Genomic DNA, 7,399 nt, shown 5'->3' with positions numbered 1-7,399 from the left:
CTCCTTGCCCAGACCTGGCAACCCTACCCATAAAGGAACTGTGTCGCAGAAAATTCTGGAGAATATTAAAGCATGATGCTCACCCTCGCCAATGACTCTCCATCACTACCTTTGGATCACAGAAGGAAAGGGGGGGCATGCTTTAATGCAGGGGTAGCCAAACTTACTTAACATAGGAGCCACACGGAATAAACATCACATGTTTGAGAGCTGCAAGACAGGAAGGAGGGAAGGGTGGTAAGAAAGGTGGAAAGAAAGCAACTTTAACTCAAATGCATTCTCCAAGCCACCAGATGGCCTGGCTTGGAGAAGTGATTTAGACAGACAGATGTCTTCTCCAAGCTGACCGATGGGGTGGTAAGGGCTTCGGGAGCCACACAGTATGTGTGAAAAAACCACATGTGGCCCCAGCCACAGTTTGGCAACCCCTGCTTTAATGTGTAATTTTAAAACCAAAGCTGGGATTTGGGCTTTGTTAGAAGCATAAAGATACCCATGCATGGCCTTCCTTCAGGGGTGGAAAAGTGGGGGGCGGGGGGCAGATTCAACCAGAAAAAGGCCAAGGGCAGGGAAATGTTGTAGGAACTGGGGTTTACCAGCCAACAACCATGGCATCCAAAGTAGCTTTCATTTAAGATTATTCTCTAAGTGATTTCCTCTGGGGCGGTTTCTTCCCTGTTCCTGTGGTTTCACTAGGAACACACCAAACATGATAACAGGACTGCACCATCCTGTGCGACTATGGAATCTGTTAACTGATATCAGTGACCGTCCCATTCTGAGATTGCAACAGCAATTGCTACTACTAGTAATGGGCGTCAAGCTCTCTGAGGGGACTTTAGCATAGGGCTCTTTTCCTAGGTAAACGTCACATGGATTAAAGGTTCTTTTTTAAAAGCTTCTGATAGTATCAGGAGTCATCATCGCATCGAGTGCTTTTTGGCAGACGAGGCAGATTTTTCGCAGGCCAGCATAAAATCAGCCACAGCGGTCTGGAAATAAGGTGTGTCATTTTACTGTGTTTTGGATTCTGTGCTGCTAAGGCCCTCTTTGGTGACGAGAAAGGCAAAGCTCATTTGCAGCATGGTTAGATGTGCAAAACTGCCCTTGGTTGGGCATACCAATTGGTCTCTCCTTCTAGGGTTGTCTGTTCTGGGTAACAGTGGTTTTCCTGGGGTGGGAAGAAGAAAAGGGTCTTTCTCAAAACCTGTTACTTGGAATCCTACAATGGGCGGTGCCAAGGGTTGAACCAGGGACTTTCGACATATGAAGCATATCCTCTGCCAGTGAGCAACTTGGGGGTTGGACTAGATGACCCTGGAGATCCCTTCGAACTCTATGATTCTACTCCCCATCAGGTCAGCCCTGGTTCGTATTTGGATGGGAGACCACCAAGGAAGTTCAGAGTTGCTGCACAAAAGGCAGACAACAGCAAACTACCTCTTTTAATCGGGGGAGGGGATGTGGCTCAGTGGCAGAGCATCTGCTTGGCATGCAGAAAGTCCCAGGTTCAATCCCCAGCATCTCCAGTTAAAAGGGACCAGGCAGCAAGTGATGTGAAAGACCTCCGCCTGAGACCCTGGAGAGTTGCTGCCCATCTGAGGAGACAATACTAACCTTGATGGACCAAGGGTCCTTTTTGGCATCAGGCAGATTCAGGTGTGTTGTGCCACAGAAAAGGAGAGTCAAGGGGGTACTCTCATTTCATCACAGTGTTTAAAGAGGAGTACACACCATGCCAGAGAAGAGGCAGACTTGAGGGAGAGCCAATCAGAAAAACTAGCTGAACGGTCCCACTGACAGGTTACAAAACCCTGAGGGAAGAAAAGGCTGTTACCAACCCGAGAAGCCAGATTGCACATTACAAGGAACCTCTTAATGGAAACAAAATTCTCAAAAAACGTTTTAAAGTTCATGAGGGGCACGTCCCTGTTTCTCCTTCATTAAACTCTTGAGAGTTCTGACAACTACCGGGGGGGGGGGGGGGGGGGAGCCCTGCATACCGAAAACAGCCTCTTTGTTGGATATGCTAATGTAGACCCCCTTTTTTTCTTTAAGGGTATGTTTTTTTCTTTGTTGTGTTTTTCTCCAGTATCAGATTGCACCTTTTGTCTGGCAAATGTAGCTTCTTTGCATGGCTGGTGGGAACGTTTCCTAATCTGTGGTAAAGGTCAAACCTGGATTTGTCTCCTATTTAAATTTGGTTTTGGATAAAATACGCCAAATAATCCTCACCTCACAGGCCGAAGAAGACGACGACACTGGATTTATACCCTGCTCTTTGCTACCCAAAGGAGTCTCAGAGCAGCTTACAATCTCCTTTTCCTTCCTCTCCCCACAATAGACACCCAATGAGGTACAGGGGGGGCTGAGAGAGCTCTGACAGAAACTGCTCTTAGAATTGTGGAATACTCTCCCAGAGGCCATAAGGGCCCTGCGGGATCTTTCCACCTTCCGCAGGGCCTGTAAGACCGAACTGTTTCGACGGGCCTTTGAGATCTAACCTAATTTGGGAGAGCACTGCCACTCTACACCATTACAGAGTACCATGATCACCATTTACATTTATATTTATGTTAAATTATATCATAGTGATACAGCACCAAAAATGCAATGGGATGTTTTAATGTTTAAGTGTTTTAAATAATTTTAAATTGTAGTTTTTATTGGTTAAATTGTAAAAATGTATGTTGTTAGCCGCCCTGAGTCCGCTTGCGGAGAGGGTGGGATAGAAATTTAAAGTAATAATAATAATAATAATAATCAGCAGGCTTCATGTGGAGGAGTGGGGAATCAAACCCCGTTCCCTCAGATAAGAATCCAAGCACTTCACCACTACACAAAACTGGCCAAAGAAGACTGGTGGTCTACCAAACCAGTAACAACCATTCAGATAAAAGACTAATTTAGGGTTGCCAACCTCCAGGAGACACCAGGAGATCTCCCTCTATTACTGTTGGTCTCCAAACTGCAGAGATCGGTTCCCCTGGAGAAAATGGCTGCTCTGGAAGGTGGACTCTGTGGCATTATACCCTGAAGAGGCATCCAAAGAAGCTGATGGGCAGTAGGTTCAAGATGGGCAAAAGGAAACACTACTTTACACAGAGAGATCAAAATGCGAAATTCACTGCCAGAGGATGGAGGGATGGCCACAGGGATAAAAGATTCACGGAGGAGAAGTGTATCAGTGGCTTCCAGCCATGATGACTGAGGGGAACCTCCACATTCAGAGCCACTAAGCCTCTGAATCCCAGAGATAGGAGGCGTCTTCAGGGGAAGGCCTCAGCCTCCATGTCCTGTTGTTCCCCCTCCAGAGAAACTGTCTGGCCACTGTGTGAGACAGAAGGCTGGACTAGGCGGACCACTGCTGTGATCCTGATTCAGCATGGCTCTTCTGGTGTTCTTATGTTCTTGCCTCCCCAAACCCTGCCTTCCACAGGCTCCACCCACAAAATCTCCATGTATTCTCAACTCAATAATAAATAAATATACTTACCTATTGTATCTGGGAAAAGTCTGCTTTCTGACAGTGACAGGACTGGTGATGTGGTATTCAAGGGATCCTCAACCTTCCAAAGCCTGCGGGCAGCTCTGCAATTCTGACAGTGTGGTGGTGGGTGGGTGCAACCACAACATGGCTGCCACAAAATGGCTGCTGCAGGAGATACAGCCAGTCACAAAATGGCTTACCTTCAGTGACCTAATGAAGATTCTTGGGCTGTGGTAGCAGCTGCTCCCAAAGCAACATTTCTCCAGTGACCAATCAGAAGTCTTACTGAGCAAAAGCCCCCCCACCTTTTCCTGGACACTTTCTAAAAACACTTCGTGATTGGCTATCAGCGGAAACAGCCCATGAAAAAAATCTTCTTTGGCCACAGAGCCAGTGAGTGATGAGACATGCCCCCCCCCTTGGAATGAGGATAAAAAGACCAACTAGAAAGCAATTCCAGCTGAATTGGATAGGGTTGCCAATCCCCAGCTGGGGGCAGGGGATCCCCTGGTTTGGAGGCCCTCCCCCTGCTTCAGGGTCATCAGATGGGGGGGAGGGAAGGAAATGTCTGCTGGGCACTCCATTATTCCCTATGGAGAGCAATTCCCATAGGATATAATGGAGAATTGATCTGCAGGTATCTGGGGCTCTGGGGGGGGGGGTTGTTTTTTGAGATATAGGCACCAAAGTTTTAGCATAGCATCCAGTGCGCCTCCCCAAAATACCTTCCAAGTTTCAAAAAGATTGCACCAGGGGGTCCAATTCTATGACCCCCGAAATGTGTGTGGTCCTTTAAATATGATGGCCAGACACTCCCCCTCCTTTGGCTTTCAATTATGCTTGTCACAACCTTGCTCCTGACTCCACCCCCAAAGTCTCCTGGCTCCACCCCCAAAGTCCCCAGCTATTTCTTGAATTGGACTTGGCAACCCTAGAATGAGTGAGAAGAACCACAAACTTCTGCCAGATAGTCACACGGAGCATTCCCCACCTTTTCCAGGGTCACGGGGATAAGGAAGGCCATACTAACTGCAAGTTCTGAAAATGCTAGGAAACATGTCGAATCCTGACCCAACATAGTGTGGACGCATGGGTGGAGCAGCGCTCTTCATTTAAAAAGGATGAAAGTTTGGTGGCGGTGACCCCGTAGGTTTTCCAGCCAAGAGACGTTCCGAGGTGGTTTGCTGTTGCCTGGCTCTGCGTAGCAACCCCAGACTTTGTTAGAAGTCTCCTATCCAAGTATTAACCAGGGCTGACCCCACTTAACCTCCGAGATCAGATAAAATAGGGCTAGCCTGGACCACCCACCCAGGTCAAGGAACACAAAAAGGTTACACACAATTTAATTCACTGGAAAAAAACTCATGAGTTTTTCTCATTTTCTATTAATTAATAGACCTGATAATGGATTTTGATTCTGGACTGGTGCAGCTATAAACAACTCTTGCCTGATATTGTTAGATATGCCTCAAAAGTGATTTTTTCCCCCAGACTGACTGCATCACTGGCAAACAAGGACTGTCTGTAGTCTTATTTTGTTTAATTTACATTTAGATTAGGGCTACAGGATTAGCCCTTGTTCCATCTTGGTCAAGACAAACTCAACAAAAGGCAGGGGATCGATTTAGTCTGGCTGGTTTGGTTTCTTGGGGTGAAAACCCTTTGGGGGCATTCACTTATATATTAATTCTGGGAACTGAGATTTAAATCAGAACGGGCAGGAAGGTGTCTGTCAATTGGCAGGGCTTTTTTGTAGCAGGAACTCCTTTGCATATTAGGCCATATACACCCTTGATGTGGCCAAGCCTCCTAGAGCTTACAGGGCTCTTAGTACAGGGCCTACTGTACGCTCTTGGAGGATTGACTGCATCAGGGGTGTGTGGCCTGATATGCAAAGGAGTTCCTGCTACAAAAAAAAGCCCTGCAAAACTAAACTGTTGTAGCTTCAACGTAACTGCATTCCCAGACAAGCCATTTGTTCCTTTATTCCACTTTTGCTGCATCTATCTTCTAGCTGGGTTTTCAGTTTGTTTGCTGTGTATTCAGTTCCACTTTGCATTTTGCCATTTTCCTTTTAGTTTGCCCTATTTTTTACCTTTTTATCCTTCTGTCACAGTAGTTACAATAAACCACTTGATTTGTATGAGTTATATTATGGAGTTTGTGCGCTGTCCAATTACTCAATGTTTTCCTCTCTGTGGCTTTGCAAGAACTGTTGGAGTAAGTGACTTAGCATGCCTGGACATCGAGGGTGCTACATCTCTCTAAGAGTGTCTAGGTGTTATCTCCTTGAGTGGGGTGCCTCTCTGTCTTAGCCTGGGAGCTGCCCTCTGACCCCTCCTCTCTCACAAACTTTGTCCTCTCCCTTTCTCACATGGCCTTCCATGGAGACTCATGTCTCTGCAGGTCTCTCCTGCAGACACAGTGCCCTCATCCTCGCACACACATGATGCTGGGCGAGCTGGCCATTTGTGATGAGGAAAGTACTCCTTAGATTAGGCTTCTTTCTCTCCTTTTGACGGCAACCTGACCATGAACTGGATCTGCTTGAATCAAAGTAAGTTTACTTTTTTTTTTTTGCAATAGACTTCTTGGGAGATTTATTTACTGCACTCAGTATCATGCTTCTATGCACGGGTCGTTTTGTAGAAAAATAGGCGGTAGAGCTCATCCAGGGATTGTTATACAGCTGCACATACTACTCAATGGACAAGGAGGTCGACCTCTCAGTGTCATAAGCCCTGACGAGGAGGAGCTGGAAGGGTTAACAGACCTGGAAGAGTTGCCAGCCAGTTCCTCAGCTGAACAAACAGCAGCTGGCCCATCAATCACTCTCCAGGCACCAGTGTCAGCTGTTGACTATCAATCTCTTCCAAGCTCTCCGCCTCCCATCTCAAGAGTTCGAAGCAGGTTCTGGAAAGAACTTTCAGAGGGAAGACATGAGGCACGCCAATGCTTCTCTCAGCCCTGAGTTCTAGCAGAGCCACTGCCACTCAGGGAGCAGGCTGATTGAGACTCCCATATAGCTCTCACTCAGGACCTGGTAACCTTGTGGAAGCAACAAGTCTATTCTCTGGCTTGCATCCACACTCCTTCCTGATCCTGACATGCTCGATTTCCTTGGCACCCTGACCTTTTGGCTTCTGGACATTGATTCCGGTTTGTGATTCTGCGTTGGTGACTTGGCTCCTGCTTGACTTCCTGGACTTTGACCTTGAACTGGCTTTGGACTCCTGCCTGCCTGCACCCTGAGAACGTGACACTCAGAAAGGTTCAGAAGCTGCACTCCTGTGAGCTCCCACTGAATCTGAGGCCTGCGTCTATGACTGGACAAATATCTGCTAGAGTAACCAAGGAAAGGAAAGGTCAGGTCCCCTGTGCAACCACCAGTCATTTCCGACTCTGGGGTGATGTTGCTTTCACAACGTTTTCACGGGGGTGGTTTGCCATTGCCTTCCCCAGTCATCTACGCTTTCCCCCCAACAAGCTGGGTACTCATTTTACCAACCTCGGAAGGATGGAAGGCTGAGTCAACCTCAAGCTGGCTACCTGAAAACCCAGCTTCCGCCGGGAATCGAACTCAGGTTGTGAGCAGAGCTTAGGACTGCAGTACTGCAGCTTTAACACTCTGCGCCACGGGGCTCTTCAAGGTAATAATAATAATATTTTATTTTTATATCCCGCCCTCCCCGCCGAGGCGGGCTCAGGTAACCAAACACCTCAATAAAAGTCCCTTCTTTGCTGGTGTTTCTGGCCCCCATTTGGATGCCTCTGTCCCTGACTGTGTCCCAGAATACGAACATGGAGCAGAGGATACTCTGACCTGTGACTGCAACTCAGGTGTGTGTTGAGGGAGGAGCAAGACTTCTGCCAGGGTGGGAGTTCTGCCTTCAGTTCTTTGGACTGTGC

Source organism: Heteronotia binoei, chromosome 19 (genome assembly GCF_032191835.1).
Source record: "Heteronotia binoei isolate CCM8104 ecotype False Entrance Well chromosome 19, APGP_CSIRO_Hbin_v1, whole genome shotgun sequence".
In the NCBI taxonomy this organism is placed as follows: Eukaryota; Metazoa; Chordata; class Lepidosauria; order Squamata; family Gekkonidae; genus Heteronotia; species Heteronotia binoei.
This window is presented reverse-complemented; position numbering follows the sequence as displayed.